The sequence below is a fragment of the Uranotaenia lowii genome, chromosome 2, assembly GCF_029784155.1.
Source record: "Uranotaenia lowii strain MFRU-FL chromosome 2, ASM2978415v1, whole genome shotgun sequence".
Lineage (NCBI taxonomy): Eukaryota > Metazoa > Arthropoda > Insecta > Diptera > Culicidae > Uranotaenia > Uranotaenia lowii.
The window spans coordinates 242519618-242543278 of NC_073692.1; the positions used below are offsets into that span (position 1 = coordinate 242519618).

Below are 23661 nucleotides of genomic sequence, written 5' to 3' on the forward strand. Positions count from 1 at the left end.
TTCTTGCGAACTTTTTAGTTCCATGAGGAACTCCTTACGTACTTTTTGGTTCCTCGCAGATCTTCTTACGAAATTTTTGGTTCCATGCGAAACTTGTATGAAATTTAAATGCGAATTGAGTTGTTTCAATAATTTCAAATGGTTTTGTTGTATTCAACACGAGATTTTCCACCAGGGATTGCCAAAAAGTATTTAACTGCATACTATTTAGGTACATACTGGTTGAAAAATTTTGTGGATTTTTTTTGTTCCAATGAAAAGAACAGCAGCTTTTCAAACCGCAACCTGATAGAAATAATTTACAATGAATATCAAATATCACGGAAACAAAATTAAAATTTACTTAGCACATGATGATTGCCGGTGCAGAATGGGAGAATGTACAAAATCTGTAGAAAGGATTATTTCATCTGGAGGGTGATAAAACTTCGTCTTTTCAAAGCTTCTGTTTATAATATTTTGAACGCATTGTTTACATGTTTATCCCGCCTACTTTTAAAGGATAACCAGTAGTTTACTTTAAAATAATGATTTGAATACAACAACCCAGGAAACAGCTTTGGTATAAAGGTAAGGCGTTCAGTTGGAATCTAGCAGGATTAGATTCAAATTTCTGGACAAGCAAATTTTTCAAGAGAGTATTACATATTTAAAAAAAAAACCGAAGCAATATAAAGAAATACAAATTGAGTGCTCCAGATTTGAAAGTGAGAAAAACTTGATCAATTTAATTTTCTACAATTATTTTTTATTCAAAGCACTATGCAACGGCTAAGTAGCCTTCTACTCAGTCTTGAATATGGAACTTGAAAGTATCGATAACAACTTAAATTTCAAGCTATATAGAATGCTATACAGCCCTCGAGCAGGGCTGAGTAAGCTTTTAAGAGCCTGTTTTATGGAACTTTTGGCTACTTGGGAATTGAAAGAGAATATTAAAAAAGTTTTTTTTTTCATATAATACGGGTTCTCAGATAAACTAAAAAACCACACAACATTTTATTTGGGCGTTTCAAAACGATTTAAAAAAGAAAATCTTTGATTTTTATATTTTTGGATTCATGCTCAATTGACTTTTAAATGTTTAAAAGTTTTTTTTAAGATAAAAGATATTTTCAATCGTTTATATCTTTGAAATTATTCATCGTAACTTCGGGTAAGTATATTAAAACATTTGAATTCTACCAGCAATTAATAATATTAATTTTAACTAATATTTTTTTGAATTTTGTTTAAAAGAAATAAATAACAAGAACTTAAAACTGGTGAGAAGTACCATCTGTATAATGTAAAAACTTGATGTTTCATTTCACAACTTTCATCTCAAGACATCAGAACGGATCCTTGCATTCCTTCAAGAAAAATGATTAAACATACAAGAAAATAACGTGATATCTATATACCTAAAACTTCTGAATGTAAATCTAACTTTGAGCTTGAAATGCGGGTCTCCTTATTCAAATTTCTTCCCCCTTATTATACACCACAACACTTTTCACCCGTTATGGTATTAATTATTATTGTTGCATATTTGAACTCGTGAACAGTTTAAGAAGCCACCCTTAGGAATACGCTACCCAGCTACAATGGAATAAAATGATAAAAAGTTCGGAAATTCTCATTTGTTTTCAGCTATGCGATAACAATAATTAAATTTCCGATCTCGAAATGAGTTTCTCACTTGTTTTGAAAATCAATTACACATTTAAGTGCGGAACTTGGATTTGTGTACAAGTAGTTTAAAGTTAGTTTTTCACACAAATAACTTAATCCAAGTTAGAATATTTCAGCTAATGAAATTTAAGGCAATACTGCTTTCCTGACATATTTATACCTTCCGCAGAAAGAATCGTTTCATTAATATTAATGTGAAAAGTAAACAAATGAATTTATGTTGGAATGCAACGTTATTTTTGCTGAGACAATACTCAGAGGTGCTTCCCCTCTTCTCCAATTCATGATTGAACCTAATTCGGAAGCAAATTGCAGTCATCCGGTGTGGGGGGCAAATTTAGTCACGGAAACTTATGTTCTTATGAATATTGGCTGAGCTGAGACGATCATGAACTGCCTATACCCTATCAAGTTTAAAATTCGTGTTGTTTGGTGAATCAGATATAGAGATAGACTGAAATAAGATATTCCAGCTTTGTCCGGAAAGCAATCACCGTAGGTCTGGATGATGATCCGGTGAGTAACAGCTTCGGTTCCGAGATGCTTGACAGCGTTTCGTGACAAGCTATGTATCTCGCTCGTTGGTGGATTTGTTTCAACCGTAAGTAGCTTGATAGCCTAAGAACATACTACTGAATGACCAGGTGAGATTGTTTCGCGCTTCAGAAGAATGCGAATGAAAAATTGTCGCTTGGGTTTTGCGTAACAAAATCACCGCAATTCTTACCGAGCCCAGACTCGGTGTCGGGATTTCTATTGTGGTTGTTTGAATCGATCTCGTTCTCTGTCAATGATATGAGTAGCTACTAGACTAGTGGCTACTTATTAATTGTAATTGCTCTAGTTAGAAAAAAAAAACCTGAAGCAGCAAATTTTATACTACTCTGAACGATTCTTGACGATTGACACAAACATCATTTGAGGCTTATTTCGAGAAAAAACGTGTTTGAACATTTTCATATATTTTTCGAGAATTTGTTTTTTTTCTTTCGAATGTACAAGTATGTAAACAGAATTCAGAAAATCTGAAATAATCATCGAATATAGTTTGAAATACTAAGGATCGTTTGGCATCATTAACTTAAAATCGACCATTCGATTACTTATACCTCTTTGGCTCTGAGGACCTCATTAAATTTTAGTTGTTACAACCATAATTATATCATGTTTTTATCAAAAAGTCGCAAAGAGGAATAAATCGATAAAACGGTATGTAATTTTACTATATATATCGGGACGTTTAGGTTCATTATGCGGGAAATGTAACCATTCTCAATAGATTATTTGTATTGTGTGAATAATAGTTTTGTATTATTAACTCATAGTATAGCACAGTTTTGAAAAGTTATATCCCTTCTTGAATTTAAGGTATCTAACTAATGTACTGTCAAATAACTCTTTTTAGAAGTTGATCAAAATACACTACACTACAGTATAAAGACAACATAGTTTTTACTGCTCTTACGTTTACAGTGTAAACAACTGTAACCTAATGTTAGTCAATGTAAATGTAGTTGTGAGTAGAATATTATCTGTGTGTAAAAATGGGTTAGAATGAATGTGTGCGTGTCAGAGTATAAATATTTTCGTTTTGCAGCTGGAAATAAGTATAAAGACAGTTGTTTGCTTCTGTTCAATTTCGCTCGCGTAGGATATTTTTTACGCTAAAAGTGAAAAGTTTTGCTCAATACGAAGTCAATTGATGTTGACAAAGAAAGAAAACATCATTGGTCAAGGTTTTCACATTTTATTTGATATTTACAGGAAAAATGCCAAAAAATAACCCTTTGAGCGATTATGAGAAGGGTAGAGTAGATACCAGATATACTTAAACCGATATACACCACTTAACGAGAAAACGGGAGACACGAATAGCGCTATCTGGCGACAGAAATGGAAGTATTACACTGTGATTTTTTTCGGAGCTTTGATCAGAGATGCCAGGTGTACTGATTTTTCAACTGAGAATCGCAAAAAGTGTGGCGTAGCATATCGCAAAGGCGGAAAGTAAAATGATTACTTTTTGAATAAATATTAATTATTAACAGTGCAAATTCTTACAATTTTCAAAACGTTATCCAAACCTTTACACATCGTGATTTTGATATGACAATTGATTTAGCGCAAAGTTTAAAATAAAAAAGAATCAAAATTGAATGTTATCAGGCTCAAAAACGTTTTAGGTCAAGCATTGACCAAATGACTAATTTATTATGACTTCATAAATATCTTAAGAAAAATATTTAATAAGCGCTGCCGAATATGGGTTATGATTTTCCATTAGTGTAAGTGGGATGCAGCTAAAATTCCTTGCAACTATGACAGATCTCGGGTCTTCCCTAAGCAGAGAAAGAATAATTTTTCGATTAACATTCGCCCATTACGACATCCACGATAAAATCTGCCAGCATAGATTTTAGGCTTTTGTCATAGCATGAGCATTGAGAATTTCCGCCAGCACTTAACGAGTAAACAAGCAAACTAAATATTCTTAATCAAATATTTGCTCCTTTTAGTTTCTTTAAATCGAATTCCACTAAACTCACTTTATCTATGTCTTCATTTTCAGTTTTAACAACATTTTTTTGTATTTCGTGTGCTAAGGTATAGGCAAATAAGTACGTAAATATGTTGATCGAAGTAAAGCCACAAATTATGAGTATGTCATACAAAACGGCAAATATAAATGAGTGGAAGCTTAACCCTTTAATGCATGCCTTTTTTTAAATGGGAATATCAGTTATTGATTCAGTGAAATAATAACATTTTAATTCGAATAACACAACTCAAGAGTTTTGAAGTCGATCTTTTGAGTATTGTAGAAGTTATGAACTTGAAAAATATTTTTTGAAATTCTTAATTCATTTTAATACGATTTTGCAAATTTCTTCAAAAACTTCTCAATTGGGTGCAGGAAGGTGTTTATGATTGATTGAGGTTAAGAATTTGATAGAATTTGCGAATCTGAAGAAATATCAGCAATTTTCCAAAAATTATTTTTTTCGAAAAAATAAATAAATTTGAATTTTGCATTTTTTCCTCCTACTTTGTTCGATATTTCACAAAAACAATGAAATACCGTAATAAAATAGACCATGGGATAGTTCCTTTTAATCTCTAGAACATTTTTTGTCCATACATCTTTAAAAAACTTCCGCGCGTTTCCGAGATATTTGGATTTAGATTAGTGTTGTTTTAAAACAACACTATGCATTAAAGGGTTAATAAACATTAAAAAATATCTAAGAGACAAAAACTAGATATTGATAAGTTTATAAAAAAATGGAAATTCAAAAATGAAGTTACAAAAAAGATTATCAATAATTATTCTCAGTTATATTTCAATAGTTTTCAATGACATGTGTTTAAGACTATCATTTATTTGTAATAGTAAAGATTTAAGAAATAACAAAAATGTTTTATTTCAAATCCAACATACATGCCATTCGGAGCTGAGCGGATGCATTTTATCTAATTTCGAAAGAGTTTTTTAAATTTCAGTACAATTGGTTTAAATTAGGAAGAACAAAACAATTCTGTTGCACACTTTTGTCTCTATAAATAAAAAAAAATACAGAATATCATTTTGTGCCATTTCAAAATGTTAATCTGGAGCTGTCGAAATGCTGATCAGGGATGCCGTCCGAACATATTTTCATTACTTTTTTGTTGAGTTTAGGTACACTTTAAAAAAATTAAATTCCGCTCATTTGAGAAATGTGATTTGATGTCAGAAATTTAAAATCTTTTTCGCCGCCAGCTAAATCCTCGAAACCAACTGGGCATATAGTGCTCGTTCTCTGGGCCTAGATTTATAAAAAACTCATAACAAAAATATTCACCTTAAGCCTAGTCCACACTAGGCAACATGAACTGCGATTTTTGTTATAAGACGAACTTTGTTGTCTGTTGTTGTTGTTGGAAACCTGAGACGGTCTCAGCGTCTCCCGAAGAAAATGGGAGACGCTGAGACCGTCTCGAGACGAACCGTCTCCTAGTGTGGACTAGGCTTTAGTAAGAAATTGTGCTATAAGGAGAGTGGATGATTGGGAATATCTTGTTTAAATTGTAATAATTTTGGTTTTTTATTGATTTCTTGTTTTTATACAATCAGTTCATTAAGCGCTTATCTGTTTTTTTTTTTCATATTTTCATTTGCAGCCATAATGGATGGCTGGATGAAAAACTTGTGCATGCAACAAAATCATATAATAAAAATTCGTCAGATGTGAATTTGTACGAAAAAACAGTGCGGTTTAAGAGCTACTATTTAGGGATAATCGGAGCGCTGGATAAAAAATATGACTGCGTTTGACTGGGAAAATATGACTGCGTTTGACTGGGAAAAAATGACTGCGGGTATGTTTAGGTAATGAAGAAATTTACGAAATGTTTTACTTCACTAAATTCTGCAGTTTCTTGACCATTTTCCGGTCCTACTATGACAACCTTGTTGAGAGTGTAACTCCCCTCATTGACTGATCACACTTTATTTTATCTGGCAACCATGCCTTTGCATTGTATTCGTTTTATTACCTTACACATACATATACATCAAAGAAGTTTCAATAAAAATGTACCGCGTGCTTTACTTTGTACTCCGATTAATTACGAGTTTTATCGCGTTTTATTAATATTCCGAACCTCAACTTCCGTTCAATCTATCAAACCTATCATTGTTTCTGGTTTTGTGCATATTTAAGGCAAAGTTTATTTATATAATATTTTAATAAACATTATTTGTTTCCTTTCACAAAGATATTGGTCGTGAACCATTAGCGGGTCATGCACGAATCCTAACATCAAATAAGTAGGGTAATTAAAATTAATTGCTGAGATCTATATTTTGTTCAGAATTATTAACAAGTATTGTATGGAAATATTTTCTTCAATTACTTTTTATTTGTTAGTTGATTCACTAAAATTTTTATGGTGCAAGAAAAGAAATAAACAATTCCAATTATTATAACTGGCATCCCTGATCAAGTCGAGTCCGGAATACACGCTATTCACAAGTTAGACAAATTTCTCAAATAAGTGCTTCCATTTTGTCCGCTAGATGATGCTGATGGTGTCGCCTTCTCACTGTATGAGGAAAACAAGTGTGGTGAATATTAGTCTCTATTATATTTGGTAGATACTCTTCGAAAACAAGGGCTAGCCTTGCGTGAAATCTGCATCAGGATTGGTAGGAGTAAGGATGTGGTGCATAATTATCTGCGGCTAGGCTAAAAATATGCCACAAGGATGCGATGTGGACGTCCATCTTCCCTGACGCCGAGGTGTAAGAGGGAAATAAATCGACTGGCGGTCCACCAAAAGCTGTTTTCTGAGGAAATTAAGGCGGAGATGAAGCTGACAGCATCTGGGCGTCGGATTCGGCAAGTTCCTAAGACGATCCTAATGAAGGAAACACCAAAACAACGCCTGTACCAAGACTTCTTCCTCGTCACAAAAAAGCCCGTTTTGTTTTTGCCGAAAAGTATCAATTTTGGGACCAAGAGTGGTCAAACGTGGTTTTTAGTGAGCTTGAGCTTGAGCTTGATTGACTACTCACATCCACCTAGTTCATTGAACCCGAAATGCTATAAAATCATTTTCATTGAACAATTTAGTGTTTCTTATCACTATCAATTAATTATAACATTATCATTATTTTTCTACAACAAATGCATTTCGAGAACCATGAACACAGTGGTCAAACGTGGTTTTTAGTGACGAGAAGAAGTTCAACCTAGACGGGCCAGATGTTTTTAGCAGCCGCTGGTACGACAAGAGGCAGAAGAGGCCAACGAGAGAGAAACGAAACTTTGGTGGAGGATCTGTCATGATCTGGGCCGGCAAAAGCATGGCTGGAAAGACACCTGTTTGTTTCATCTCTACCCGGATGGACTCACAGATGTATTGCCAGCTATTAGAAGAAGTTCTTGTTCCATTTTCGGAAAATTTTATGGGCGTAAACATGGTTTTCTAGCAAGACAATGCTGCCTGCCATGCGTCCAGAGCTAAGAAAGAGTTCTTGGAACTTCATAACATCCCACTTTTGGAGTGGCTAGCCTGCAGCCCGAATCTAAATCCGATCGAAAACGTTTGGGGGCTTCTCTCCCGTAACATTTTCAAGCATGGCCGAAGTTATGAAACGGCTGGATAAATTAAAATGGTGATTCAGAATGAATGGTCTAATCTGGATCCGAATGTTTTGAAAAGCTATATAACTTCTATGCCACGACGATTGCAAGAAGTCATTGCCAAGAAAGGCGATGCTACACATTATTAAAGTCCTTTGTTTTTGAAAATCAGATCAATAAAAACGTGTTTTTCTAATAAAATAGACTTTGTCTTTATACTTATTTCCAACCCGAAAATCCGTTTTTAGAGCATATTTATTGTAAGATGCATGAATCTTACGAAACAACTGTATTTCTAGAAATTGCATTCATCTATTAATCTACCGTGGACAAGTGTTGAATTGAATAATCACAGGAAAGTACAGAATTCCCTATATACAGCTTGTCTTTATACTTATTTCCAGCAGTGTATAGCAGTTTAGTAACTTAGTTATTTTTAGGAAAACAATGCAAAGAATAAGTAACGTTTTAAAAAATATTATAATCACAGATTTAGTTTGTATTGTTCATGAAACATCCTAGAATTCTATTATTTTTAGTTTTTTTTTAATAAATGAAAGAAGTTGTAATAGTATATAATTGTTGATTTATTTACACACGGAAACTAATGTAAGCTTTGTAACTAAGAAAAATCCCGTTAAGCTAATTCAGTAGCAAGAGACTCCTCGAGCTGGGTCTCAGAGTCGGCTTACTACTGGGTAAACGGACCTACGCGGACAAAAAAAATTATCAGAATTCTTCACGATAATTGCAACTATCAATTTTGGACTAGGGTAAACGAATTTATTGAATTTATTACAAGACTTTAATTTAAAAAGTGATTCAAAACTTCAATTTTGCTTTTAATAAAGACTTTGAGTGAGTGTTGTGTTGGTGTGGGTGTGGTATAAAGTTGATGGGGCTGCTGCTGCTTAAGCTGCTGCTGTTGAAGTCGCTTGATTCCCCTTTATTGTGTTCCCCGGCTTATTGTTTTTGGCTGGATCGATGATGTAGGTTCATCCTCCCCAGTGGGAGCTAACACATTTGGTCCACAGTTTATATTGGTTTCTGTGACGTGGCTAGGTGGTCGTCTTATCTTCGAGTTAAACTCCTGACTCGTAACGTTATTACATTGACGCGATCGGTTCGGTCGAGGAACTGGCCAAAAGGACCGAACCGAGAGAAGCTTTCTTTGCGATTAGGACTTAGCCTGAGGTATGTTCTCCTCCACGATTATGGCCCTCGAGCCAGAGAACTTCAAGGTCCTTTCACGGTTCCAAGGCACCAACTGATAGGGTAAATAAAGCGGAATTACCCTACCAAAGTCACTTCCAACAACTTATTTGAAAGAAAGTTGTTCTCCGATGATGTTGAGCACACGAACGCCTGAACTCGAAAAACACTTTCCTTCCGGATGTGGTTCTTTGCCGCCTTTTTCTCCACTACTTTCTAAGCCTGGGCGAGGCGAAACATCAAGGCGACGGCAAGACGCACACCCACTTACATCAACCTGTTCATATATCACCTCACAAAAGTGTTAAACCAAATTTATTTGCATGATTAAATTTATAATATTTACGATCAACAATTAATTAAAAAATGAAATATAAATTAAGAATTGTAGCAGCATACAGATAAATTAAAACAAATTGCACCCGTTAAAAAACCAAAGATGCTTTGTAACTGAACGGTTACAGCTTTAATGATGCTTATAATATAATAAGAGAGTATTGTTTTCTGAGGATAAAATTATCACTTCTCGTGAATTTCTGCCCGATTGATCTCGAGCTAGTGGTGGAACTCTTGCAACATTGGAATTTCTTAGGAAATCGCTCTTAGGTCAAACCAGTTAGTGGTTATTCATAACCCTTTATTTGTAATAATAGAGTTATTCCATAGCTTAACCACAAAATTTTGTTCGGTGAGTCATTCGAAGTTCATGCTAAAATATTGATTCAAATGTAACGGCCACCACTTTGAACATCCAGTCATCAGATGTGTTGAAAATTGGAAAAATGCGAAAGCAATAACAGAACATTGTAGAAACTAGTCAGACGCTCAGATGATTGATGATTGATTATTAATTATAATGTAGGTACTTAGTGAGTAAGTAATAGCGATTTTTCAGATGATCCTCATCTAAACACAAGAATTCCTAGGTAAAGTCTGCTTCATTTAATATTGGAACAAATTCTTTTGCTCATTGTGGCGCCCCTAGTGGACGGATTTGGAAACTTTTTTCACCCACGTGTCGGGAAATTCATTACCTTTCACCATGTATTTATGTCATAACACCAAACGATAGCATTTTGTAAACAACCGCCATGGAAGCCGAAAGGAGAGATCAAATTGTGCACAGTTTTCTTGAAAATCCATTGTTGTCGGCATCGAAGCTAGCTAAACAGCTTAAAATGCCCAGAAATACCGTATGGCGTGTTATCAAGCAGTACAAGGAAACATTGACGACGGCTCGGAAGCCGCATTCGAAGCGTCGGAGTGGAACTGTCGACTGGAAACTGCGTGGGAAAGTTATCAAGGCCGTCAAGAGGAATCCCAATCTTTCAGACCGCGATTTGGCCAATAAGTTCCAGGCCGCTCCCAGTACGGTGCGACGAATTCGTCTCCGGGAAGGAATAAGGTCATTCCGAGCCAGCAAACAGCCAAATCGGACGCTGAAGCAGAACAATGTGGCCAGAATCCGTGCTCGAAAGCTGTACGACCAAGTGCTGACCAAGTTCGACGGATGTAAAGTCTGCTTCATTTAATATTGGAACACAAACAATTGCGTGTAGTTCAGTCATTTATTAACGAATTCATAATTTGTTTTTCATACAAATGTAGCATTTTCTTTACGCTTTCATAAAAAAAATTAAAAAAATTATTCATTGCTGTTTCGAAGAAATTCTCGTACTCGTACTCGTAAGAAAGCTGTGCACAATTTGATCTCTCCGTTCGGCTTCCATGGCGGTTGTTTACAAAATGCTATCGTTTGGTGTTATGACATAAATACATGGTGAAAGGTAATGAATTTCCCGACACGTGGGTGTAAAAAGTTTCCAAATCCGTCCACTAGGAGCGCCACAATGAGCAAAAGAATTTGTTCCAATATTAAATGAAGCAGACTTTATTCTATCAATAGAGTAGAGTAAACTGGCGTTGTTTTGATCATCAGAGTAAATTTGATCAACATAAAATATTTCCTCACAATCATCAACAATCAAGTCTAAATATCTGAAAACTTTTTCAGAAGCCTACAAACAGAGATTCAAATAGACATATTTTTGTTTGTTTTTGGAAGTTTTTGCTGCTATTTAGTAAAAATGTGATCACAAAATTTTAAAATATCTATTTTTCTAAGGCTCGTAAACAAACACCTCTCCTGATAAAATCAAAGCATAAAGAAGCACAATGGATGTTTCAAGTGAAAGTTGATAAATTTTTTACATTTGAAAAAAATAGGGACGACTTCCAGGTGTAAGCCTGCAAATGACTGATAGCTATAGTAACCCAATCAAATTATTTATGAATTGAATTGAATTTATGAAATTTAAAGAAGAAAAGTAAATGGAAATAGTGAGAGGACGTAGGGAATTGTAAGAAGGTTAAATTTCATTGTTTTTGTAGCTAAAAATATTTGGCAATGTTTATTATATTTGCCCCTAAATGTATGCAGCACATTTTTCCATCTTTCGATTAAAAATGTTTTCGAAATAAAACATAAAAAAGCAGTTCGTTCTTAACAAAAAATGACTGTAAATGATATTTTTATGCCTTCTTTGCTAAAAAGCACCGAAACGACAGTTTTGAAGATTCTGAGATAAGATAAAACCATGGTGATCAAAGTTATCCCGATACATGAGATCTGGTTTTATGTTAAACATTTAATTGTAAACACTATAATGATAACTACATATTTTTCAATAAATTATCATGCTTCACACTCCTTTCCTCAGAAAATGTTTTAGTAATTTCAGCAACCCTTTCCAAAATATTCAAAAATGAATGAAAAAAGTGATGAAACTTCCTCCAGTTTACGGTACCTTACGCGATGCTTCATAAGCTGTGGAAAAAAAATGTTTTAAAATTCGAAGCCATGGCAATAGCAATAAAATTTTTTCGTTTGGCAGTAAATTTTAATGTTCAGAAGGTCAATGCCGGTGTTTTGTTTCCGGAAAATCATTACCGAATGTTTAGAATTTCTTTCATACATACTTTTGAGGATATGGTTTTCCTTTTTACAAATGTATCGACTCTTCTAAGATTAGCTTAAGCTTTGTTCGTTCAAAACATGTTGATGACCCACGTGTGGTGTCATACATCAATTACGTAATGCGAAAATCCATCATTTTAGACCCCTCTCGTAACGAATATTAGCGTTGCGACAATCCGCTCGGAAAAATAAGGTTTCATTTCAAAAAACCCATAATTCTCTCCATATTTCTGTTTAAGTCTGATTTTGTAATTCAATTTTAAGTTTATCTCCGATTTTTTTAAATCTCATCTCAGATGATGCAGTTAACATTGTTATGATTATTATCAAACTATTCTTTAAAACGTGTCAGAGATTTATCCAGATTCCTTCTAGTTTCTCAGCAAATAGCACCCCCTTTGTCCCCCTCATAATCATTGTTCAACTATAAATTAAGTGTACCTACTTTATCATTCAAGAAACTTAGATTGAGTACCTACTACAAATGTGTCGCATACTGCACTCAAAATGAAGGATTTTTAGTACAATGAAAAATCGTTACGTAACTTAACCTTTTTCCATCATTTTTACCGGAATTTCGTTTTTAGATCGGACGATCTATTCTAGATTCAGCCTATATTCGACTGCAGCATGGTAGTGCACGGATTTACATAGATTGTTCATTAAAGAATAACGTCTTATGTACTTGGATTCCAGCGAAATTGGGAGATATAATATTTCACATTTACCTAAAGGTACATTGTTTTACATTCAACCTTTGTCAGTGTGTAAATAATTGTTAATTTTAGAAAGGACAAACAATTTATTACTCCAAGAATTTAATCAAAAGGTGAATCTTAAACGTATGGTCTTTACAGAGATGCACTAATAATTTTTTTCAACACTGAAACATCATTTTTCCTAATCTAACGGCAGGGCACTGATGGCAGGGTGCATGGATGTGGCCAATGTTTATCCAACTTTAAATTATCCAGAGCAAATAAAGAAGGGTACAATAACTGTTTCACCTTACCTCAATAGAACGATCTAATAATTGGCTCGATCTTAACAGCACTTCTATTTACCAGCACGTTTTCTCTCTTAAATTATGTCCCGAGAGTAATTAGTTTCGCAAATATTTAGCAACACAACTACTGCTGGTCTACTTAAGCTGTTCGATATCACAAAAAACGGGTCTGTAGATTACAGTGAAGCGTTTTTAGTGTTGTACCTACTATTTGATAGCACTCGAAAATACACAACTGGAGACGGTGTTGTAAAACAGCGGCACGATAATTCCGAGCTCCCTTTGCTGAACACGAATTGCCACTATCAGCTACAATTGTCACACGCGTATCTACCCTTGAAATTTCTCCACACTCACAGAAAACTTTCGTAACTTGTAACTTTTATAAGTAGTTTTTCGTTCTCTTCGCTTAACAGATCGCTATCAATCGTAGATCAATAGCTAGATCCGATTTCGTGGTCCTTGGAGTGATAGGGAGAGAAACGGAAACGACGGCACAAACCAAAAATTTAAAGTGCCGCGCCTCACAAACGTTGAGTTCGTACTAGTCCTGGCAGAACGTTCAATTAACGCTTTTATACGAAAGAAACAACACTCATCGGTGACCGTGCCGCGCGGTGAGCTAAGCGCGCGTTGTTTTCTATGAGTTTTGGCGTTCGGAATAGGTGTTTATATGACCAACCGGCGACGAGCACTCTCCATCAACTGAACTGACTCTGAACCATCCGGCAGCATGCGAGTATCCATCAAGCCTTAAAATCTATGTGGCAAGTAACGTCATTTGTTGCTCACTTAGTTCTACTAAATTTTCTGTGCGGGGATCTAAACTCTCCGCAATGTCGTTGTCCGGATTAGATTTGGAAAACGTTTAAACTAAAAAAAAAGGTGGAGGAGCACTTGTAGCGCGACGGACGAAAGACAAAAAAAATTGTTGAGCTCGGAGATCGAGAGGAAGTATAGTGTAATTTTGAGATTGATTGAAGCAAATTTAGTGAGGCTGTTTGGTAGTTGCTTGATGTTTTTGGTTGTTTGTGTCTGATAAAAGTATCCCATCCCTCCAAGTTTTCTCCATCGATAGCTAGAAATGAAAACTGTATTAGGTTGATTTTTTTTATCAATGTTATCAAACCAGTGAGTTTATTTCTCAAGTGCGAGCTTACTGAATAAACATATGATAACTAAAATGTTGCTGGTGGTACTCGGTATAAGTAATTGAAACAATACTCAGTTTTTTTTTAATGCTTATAAATTCAAATGAGGTATCTATTTTAAATTATTTTTAAATCGCTTTTAAAATATCTCACTTATTGGGCTGAAAGTTGTTTGTAATTATTCAATCGAATGTTTTCTATTAGATATCTGTTTATTGACACTTTCTCCAAAAAAATCAATAATAAAAACAACGAACAAATTGATTTTTTATAAAGTAGCCTGAATTCTCTATTCTTAATTCTGAATTCAACACTTGCCAAGCATATTTTTGAAAAAAAAAAGTTTTTTAAAGCTCGAACATTACAGGAATTAAGAGACGAATTTAGCTCAGTGCAGTTCAACCGTTTGCTTGATCTCAGACGCAAACCAATATATAAAAAGATGAAGCTTCCTAATAATTCCAGCAGGTAGCGTATCTTTAATGCTTATGCGGCTTATGCTGGCTGAGGTGCCTGAGTGTTGACGGGGTTGACGAATCATTCCCTGCTTTCAGTGGCGCGTTTGTTTTGGCATACCTACAACGCCTGCTCATGTGCGGAAATCCCGCGCGAAAATCATTCAGCCACGTGGTGAACCTGACGACATGCTGTGTATTGAGCCTATAATTTATTTTAGTTAACGGGTTGTTTTCTTATCAACATATGTGATTTGTCAATTTGAAGATGATTTGTGCATTGAAGTATGTAATCAATGTGCTCATGTTTGTTTTTTTTTAGTTCTAACATACAACGATGACAAAATGCATATTAATAGCAGGGCGGTTCAAATTGAAATTGGAAACTGGAAACAATTCGAAACTGCATTATAGAAATTGACAAGAATGACGTTTGAATTTAATAACCGAAAAGATCAATTCCACGGTCAGGACCACCCGTTAATGTTTGACGTCAAAACTCAGAATAAGGAATGTTGCATTGACCAACACGAATTTTCGTCCGCGCTGTAAGGTCTTGGCTTACATTTTCCCGTAAGGAAGTTTGAGGTCACTCCAACCCACACGGCATCTCTCCCGAAGCTCTCTTAATCGGCAGAACTGTTTTTTCGTGTAAATTAACTTCCAACATCCAAGCGTGATTGGAGTTTTGCAGTTTCACCGTCATCAATACGATACTGGGGTTGACAGGTGATTGAGTTATTAGCTGATGCTGAAGGTGTAGTCTGATCGCAAATCGGAATAGTCGCTGTTTAACCCTTCGTTTCATGATTTTTTATTGTTTCTCAAAAATTATTTCAAACCGTTGGAAATGATGTGTACATCAAGAAAAAAAATTAAAATAAAATACGATTTTTCCATTTTTCCATACATTAATTGTTGCCAATTTGTTACTTTATGAAACGAAGGGTTAATTCTAACGATTCAAAACTAATAATCTAGCTATCCAAAAAACAGACAAAATTTTCAAAATTAAACAAAAAGAGACGCTCATAATTTGTAAACAGGATATATACATAATGTACTACGGTTTAAACATAAAAAATTTACTCATAGTTTTTCAATTGTATAGTCTATATTATCAATAGAGCGTTTAATATTAAAAAAAAAAAACAAACAATGTTGAGTCATATGGTCAAAAAATAACCACAATTTTAAAATAGCTTAATCAGATTTGTATGATAGTTTCAGAGTTGATGTTTCACGCGAAAATAGCTGCTAAATCTTTTACCGGTTTCACATGATGATTATTTATTTGAAATACGTGAGAAGACCTCTTGATTAGATTTAAAATCCCAGATATATTAAGGTGCATCAAAGTTTTACAAAATAGTGCCCTAATGAATTTTTAATCTCCTCTGAACTTTATCTCACTGATTGTACCGTCAGTCGGTTTCTACAAACACATTAATAATAAAAAGTCAACATCATTTATTCGCCGCCCGCTGGCTGTAGTCATAATTAATACTCTCCTGTAACGCTTTGCAGTGATTTATCCTATGTAGAAAACCAGACGATTGCGACAAAAGAATCCTCCTGGTTTGCTAATAAGAATTCTATTGCCGCTGTTGTGCTACAGTTATAGAGGCCAATAAACAAACCCCAAGATGATATCAGCCGCAAGCGGAGACATTATTGTTTGTGCATTTCTAGTCGCGTTTTCGTAATTTAGTCCTGCTCGGATCGGGATCGGAATTTGCATCTTCAAAGGCGGGGAGAGGAAGGTTAGAGTAAATTTACCTCATCGAAGCCCAACGACTGAGTTTGTTCAGCATGTTCGCAATCTGTGCATTTGTGTGATAATATGTATATAATCTTTGGCACGTATCGCGTTAAAACGACAAGATTAGCATGGAAGGTTTGGCATTCCGGGACAAAACTGTTTTCTGATTTGAGGAGCAAATTGCGAAAGATAATTCAAGATACTGCAAATTACGCTCTATGGTTTTCTAGATGGATTTTACGATAGGATGAAGAGAGATGTCTTTAAATTATATTGAACTAGCTGGTAACAATAGCCCTTCTTAAAGTTATAAGCTTATAAGCGAATCTTATTTATATCTATAATTCCAAAATATACAGAGGAAAAAAGTTGTGTGAATATTAGGGTTTGTGGCATTGCAATTTTTTCGAATTCCAGAAACCCTGTGGTCGAAAAAGTTTGCATTTCGGTCAAAACAAACGACAGATTTTTTGAAAAATTTTAAAATGAGATTCAGGTTCTGGCGTATTGATTTGAAAACTTTGCATTTTTTATTTGAATATTTTATTCTCATGTGACGCAAATGAAATTCTAATAAATGGAGCTTACATGAAAATTTTCTGACATTCAAATTATTTAAGCATAAAATGCCGAATTTCTATACCTATATATTATAATACTATAGAGGAGTATCGGCAGCGGTTTTCATAGATTGGTAAACGAAACGGATCTTTGCCAGTTTAGGTGTCGTAGGGCGTACCGCAAGAAGCGTCGCTAGATAGCCTAGATTCTTTCAGCTCCGTTTTGGTAGAAAGGGCACCAAACAGCCGAAGCGTACTTGAGAATAGAACGAACTATGCAACAATAAAGACTTTTCAGGCAATATACCGTCAACTGGGGTAACATGCAACAATTTTCAACTTTAATGGCTTCTGAAATCTTAATGCTTACAGATAATAGTACCTCTTGTGCAACAAAAGTTTTAGGGTTGATAGGACACCAAACTAACGTAGTATGAAAAATTATTGATTTTACCAGTTATTTTTAAATTTACAAAAACATGCGATTTTCACCCTACTAAGAAAAAGGGGTAAGTTGCAACAAGCTCTGTAATTAATGAAAATTCAAATGAAAACGTTGGAAAATTTGAAGTTTTTGATACATTTGTGATGTCATAACGCATTAAGCATCAATTGCAGTCATTTTTGGTTTTGTTTGAATTGAATTTTACATTTTTTCTGGAAAAAGGAAAAAGTGTTCATCTGCTGCATACATTTAGGGGTAAAAAATACTACAAAATATTCTGTTAGCTTAAATCATGAAAATAAATCTTAGGATGGATGAAATTTTAATGTTAACAAACGTATAATGCAAAACAATCATAACCCAGCATATGGAAACACTATTTATGAGATTTAGTTCAGATTTTCATTTTGTTGCATTTTGCCCCAGACAGCTAACTGAATTATAAAAATGTTTATTTAAAAAAATTTGATGATTGTCCGAAAAATATGTATACACCAACAGTGTTGGTATAGAGTAATGGAAGCAATATAAAGTTTGTAGGTGATATCATTAAGCCAATCCGTCATACTAGGTAAAGTTTTTTTAAGGCATCGAAAAATGTAAAAAAATGTACATCTATTGCTCGATTTTTTAAATTTTTTATGACAATCAAAAACTTTAAAAAACTCTTTCAAGATGTTAAAAACTATGTCATCATCAATTTGCTATCATTTAATGATAACTTTATCACAATATATTGAAGTAAAAATTGAATGAGTGTTGTGGTATACAAATGTTGCATCTAACCCTGCTTTTGCATGATGCCCCGTTTGACGGTACGTCTTTGAAGTCTTTGGCCATACGAAACAAGAATATATGGCTTCGAGAAGTTTTGTCAACAACAAAGTTCGTATGGGTCTTGAACTCCAACCGTCGGTCGAGAATAACGCCCAGATCGTTGATGTGGTTCACCTGGATAATGGTTTCGTCTCCAAAGGTGTACTCTGCATGAAGGGGGTGCCGATTACGAGAAAACGAGCTTTGTGCCGCCAAGGAGCATTAAAATAAATCACAAAAATGATCGGTCCCAAATGTCTTCCTCCGGGCACTCCTGAAACGGCAACGAACTGCCTAGAAAAAGATTCACCAGTACGAATGGATAACTTTTTTAATGGAATCAAATAGGGAACCAAAGAAGCCTAAACGTTCGAGCTTTGCGGTTTCATTATCGTGGTTCACCTTATCGAACGCCGCAGAGAGATCTGTGTAAATGGCGTCAGTTTGAGTTTTCATGGCAAATCTGTCCTGCACGAACGCTGTAAAACTAGTAGTCGATTTGTAGTCATGCACCGTTTAGGCATAAAACCGTGCTGATCGTTGGAGAAGTGATGCTTGCAAAATGAGAAAATTGGATCCAAAATAACCAGTTTAAACAGTTTGTGGACAGGAAACATGTGAGCTTCTTTCGTCAATGAGGGAAAGATTGCGCAGTCCAGCGATGATTGAAAGCTGTGCCTGTTAGGTGTCAGCAGAGATGGTCCGTAGAAGATGATTTTTTCAGCTTAGCTGTCGCTTTTAGCATGGCTGCATCGTCGCCTAGAATACCATTCAAAGATGACCCTAGGGGTGATATATTTCCGAAAGCCCTGGCCAGTTGTTCCAAGCAAATTTCCCCAGAAGTGAAAATACTAGAAAATTTCTCGAAAAAAGTTCACAAATTTCTGGATCAGAATTCGCTGTCAAGGAACATGTAGGACGGAAGCTCTGGTTCTTGATTCCGTTGATTTTTTACGTGTTTCCAAATAGATTTCAATTTTTATGCAATGTTATCATTATTATTATTATTAATTCATCGAACATAAAAGTTTAAATGAATAGTAAAACCACGGTCAAATCGAATTAAAAAATCTAGATTGGCGTATACGACGAACAAAATGACTAGTCGGTTCTCCAAACTAGTATAGATGTTCAATGTACAGTATCCCGGAACAAACGCCTCATTGCACTTAGTGGCTCATTGAGGCCGTACGAAGTTCGGTGAATTTGACTTGCTAGTAACGAATTAGATCGCAGATTTCTCGATGGGGCACTGAAGTTTATCAAACTTAGCAGCTTAGGCGATTGCACTTCTCCGGTCAATATTTTTGCGATATATGAAGCCTGTAGAGTCTTTCGGCGGCATCCGAGAGTATCGAGACCCAAGAGCTGACATTGGTCTGGATAAGCAGGATGATCTTCGGGATGGCGCCAGGGCAGGCGTCTCAAGGCGAATCTGATAAACCGCTTCCGATAAACCGAACACGCTCTATTCGCAGAATCCATCTTAACTGGTAAGGAGCCCAGACAATGGAGGCATGTTCAATCACTGACCTGACGAGGGCACAGTACAGAGACTTCAAGCATAGAGGAAATGTGAAATCACGTGCCACTTTGGTGATGAATCCGAGTTGACGATTAGCTTTGTTGATGGCTGAAGAGCGTTGACTGTTAAATCATGGACCGCGTCGGTGTATACCGCGTCAACTTGTTTTTTTCTTTTCCAACTGGTTCAAGCAAAAAGATGTGTATTCCAAAAAATTCGAAGAAACTGATCTGCCTGGCTGGCATGAACCCGTGCTGTTCGATGGCTATATTCCGCGATGAGGCGCGTTAGAGGGCATCACTTACAATTATTTCAAATAATTTTGATCCTGCTGACAAACTGGTAATGCCACGATATTGCTCCACGTTACGATGTTCGCCATTCTTAAAGACCGTTCCATATTTCAGGAAACTTACGTTGCTGAAACGACTGATTGAAGATTCGAGCTAGGGGCAATGACACAGCTTCGATGCAACGACAGCAAACGACGTTCTTCTCGATTTACTGTAAACGCATTGAAGTCAATCGCATCAACCGGAACGTGAAGAGTTATGCTTCGTTGCACTCGCTTTCAGATGAAATGGTGTTCAAAAAGATCAATCGAAAGTGTTCTGCAAACAAGTTGCAACACATGTCTGGGGAATTGGCAACACTTTCATTATAATACACTGAAGACGGCAGGGAGCTAGACTTGCGTTTAGAGTTAACGAAAGACCAAAAACTTCGGGTATTTCTGCGTAATCCAGATAGAAGCGCAAAACATAGCTTTTGTAGAGTAAGGCATTGAGTCTTCTGTACGCAGTGCTTACTGTTCTAAACCGTGCTTGCTGGAGTTCGGTTCGATTTTTTCGGAGTTTTCGTAAACAGGCATTCCTTTCACGGCGAAGTTTTCGCAAGGTAGGTGTGCTCCAAGCGGGTGAAACAGGCGGTTTGAATTTGGGAACGAACGAATTTAACCACTGACAAATTACACAAATTACAAGACGAAACTGTCATCAGGTCAATCGATGAATTTCCAAAAACTGCGTTCCAGTCAATTTTATTCAGATGTTGTGAAAGCAGCTTAAAATTTGTCTTCCGGAAATTCAACGATGTGCTGTTACTCGCAAGGTTTGATGAGGCTTCTGTGACCAGCAAATTAACAGGTAAATCGAAGACGATGGGAGGGTGGTGCGTATCTACCGATACTAAAACTTTGGGAGCATTGCTAATTATAATTTCGGACTGGTCTTGTAATTCCTTTGTAACCGGTTTAGATAATTAAGGTAGCTACGCTGACTGACTTTGCGGTATTCTCCCGTAGTGTAAGGGGTTTTGTGCTTTTTGTAGTTTCGGAGTGCACGTTTCTTGGCCGTCTCCAGTCGCCGCAGTTCTTCAGTGACCCAGGGACCCTACGTTTAGGAATATGGCGATCAATAATGTAGTTGAGAATGTTCGAAAATGTCTCAGCAGCTGCGTTTGGATCAGACGATAGGACGAAAGAGATAGCTTCAAAATCCACGTTCTTAAAATCTTGATAGAAGGATGCCGTTTTCTTCACGGGAGCATGTTTCCTGTGTATCGGTGTCGAGAGAGACCACTAAAGCTGGGTGATATGTGGAACTGGGTCTGGAAACAGAAAGCCACTTCGGGAGGAGCACCATTTAAGGCTGGGCATGTTGAAGTCGCCGATGACGAATGTGTCATCCTCAAGAGAACAAATAGAGCTGACTTTAGACAGGCAACGTGAAAACGACTCTTCTAAAACCAGATCGTCAGAACGAACAGAAGGCACGTACACTACGCATAGATAGAGTTTCCGATTACCGAGATCAATGTGGGTCCAAATAAGCTCCAAATCGTCCCAGGAAACGGCTTCGATAAGCAAAGCCGGGAGTTTAGATCTAACGGCAAGATCGCAACGAAACACTGCATAATCTGGGCCAACAATCTGACTGTAGAGCATGGGTGGCCAACATTTTAAACAGGCGGGCCAAATTTGCCAAATGGAGATGAGATGCGTTGGCGGGCCACACAATCATTTTTTTTGTTAATTCGTAGCAAATAAATAAATAACTGTTTTTAAAGGATGATGAAATAAATTAATTTTAATTTCATTTCTTTTCTTTCTAAAATATATAGATATGTATGTATGAAAGACAGGTTAACGAGATTCGGTTCAGGTTTCTACTGTTTCTATTGACATGGATTGATTTGAAAAATAATTTGGAAAATTATATTATATTGGAGATCGCTTCTCTGACCAAATTTTAATCTTCATTACTATATTAGAAACATTTTTCGACTATAATAGCATATGTGTCCATCCAGACCAAATTGTATATAGATATATGTTATATGGAGCAAAAGTTATGTCAAATAAATTTGTTTTTATTTCAAGTTTTGAACTTCTATTGGGTTAATTTGTTGCAAAAATGTCTGATTTTAGTATGGGAATTGCAAAGTACATAAAAATTTGTTCAAAGTCCTTCAATTTTTAAAATGAAAAATTCTGATTTTTAATTTATGTATCCTGTTAAGTTGTCTAACTTTTCCTTTAAAAAAAAATGAGAACAAAGCCAATGATGTGATGATATCCATCGACTGCGAGCGCTGTGAAAAAAATCAACTTTATTCTGACATGTGCGTACTGCTTCACGAACGCCCATTTCAGATGTTATTTAATCAATAGCGCTGCACAAAAAATAAATGATTAGTTATTATTTTGTAAACCAAGTTGTTCAAAAATATTTTCAAATGAAATGCGAACTTTAAAATTTGATTTTGACACCGCTGCTATCGAAACATTCAAAAAATTCTTAAAAGAATATGAACATGACACTTTCCAAACAGATTTTTAAAAATCGAAGATCGAAATTGAAACTGAAACTAGGGGTGTCTTAACTAAAAAGTTTCAATGCTAAAAGATCAATTGGACAATATGAGTAAAAATTCGATCTCTTAAAATTCCATGATTCTAGAAGTCCCGTATGGTAAAAACGAACATACGAATAATGGCTTTTACAAAATGGCACATTTTTAACATGTATATCTTTAATAGATTGATTGTATTAACATAATAATAATAATAAAGGTTTTCATTGGTTTCGAACTTTTGCAAATGCTTCATCGATATGGGGATAATTTTATAATCTGACGGGTTTGTGACAAGCTTTCTTCAATTTTTCAAAAGATTACAAAATACGATTATTTTTGTAACTTTAAAACACATGATATTTTGTAGTTTTCAAAATTTATATTTTCTGAGGTACATATTTGATATAAAGTTTTTCTGTAAAAAAAAATTAATTGAAATCCTCAGAACTTTGTAATTGTCAACAGATATAATAACATGGATCATCGAACGCATTGAATGTTGATAGCTTTTCAAACAAAAAAATTAAAAACAGTCAGTAGTGTAATTCTACGTGAAAAATCATAAATAAGCTGGAAAAACTGTTGAATGCTCCCGTCTGCAAAAATGAGCAAATTTCAAATTGGGTCAAAATCTGAAGACATCTTGCACAAATTGTCATGTATTCAGTGATTTCAGTGGAATTCTTCGCTCTAAAATGCTTAGAATACTACACTTTGACATATAAACTGATTTATTCGTGTTTTGATATTTGGTATAACTTCGTACTGAAGTTTTTTTTTTTGAAAATATCATATTATTCTCTTCATGAAGCCTTTAAAACCAGCCGAAATTCAAACTAGTGTCATGCACCCAATTAAGATAAGATTGCCAGAATTTTTTCAGCACGTGCTGGACAAATCCAGGCTATTTTATTTAAAATCTGAAAAATCCGGGCATAGGTTTCAAAATAGACAACCGAAAATATCAGGGCAATTTGATCAAAACCCAGGAATTACTATTTAAAAATCCACATTCAACAGCATATTTTGAATCGTTTTGTAGGCTTACAAAAAACGTTTCAGATTTTTTTTTATAAAACTATATTTTTATGAAT

The 23661-nt window shown here is 35.3% G+C and overlaps 1 protein-coding gene across 4 annotated transcripts in view; it reads right to left on the reverse strand.

Moving 5' to 3' along the window:
* LOC129743444 (aquaporin AQPAe.a) overlaps positions 1-13721 on the reverse strand; it is a 66543-nt gene extending 52822 nt beyond the window's left edge. The window contains exon 1 of one of the 4 annotated variants that reach the window (XM_055735480.1): positions 13202-13721. The gene's annotated coding sequence lies outside the window, so the exon portion shown is untranslated. Of the gene's footprint in view, positions 1-13003 lie in introns of all 4 variants that reach the window. The other 3 variants (XM_055735477.1, XM_055735479.1, XM_055735481.1) reach the window with 3 other exon arrangements.
* Between the last annotated feature and the right edge of the window lie 9940 nt (positions 13722-23661).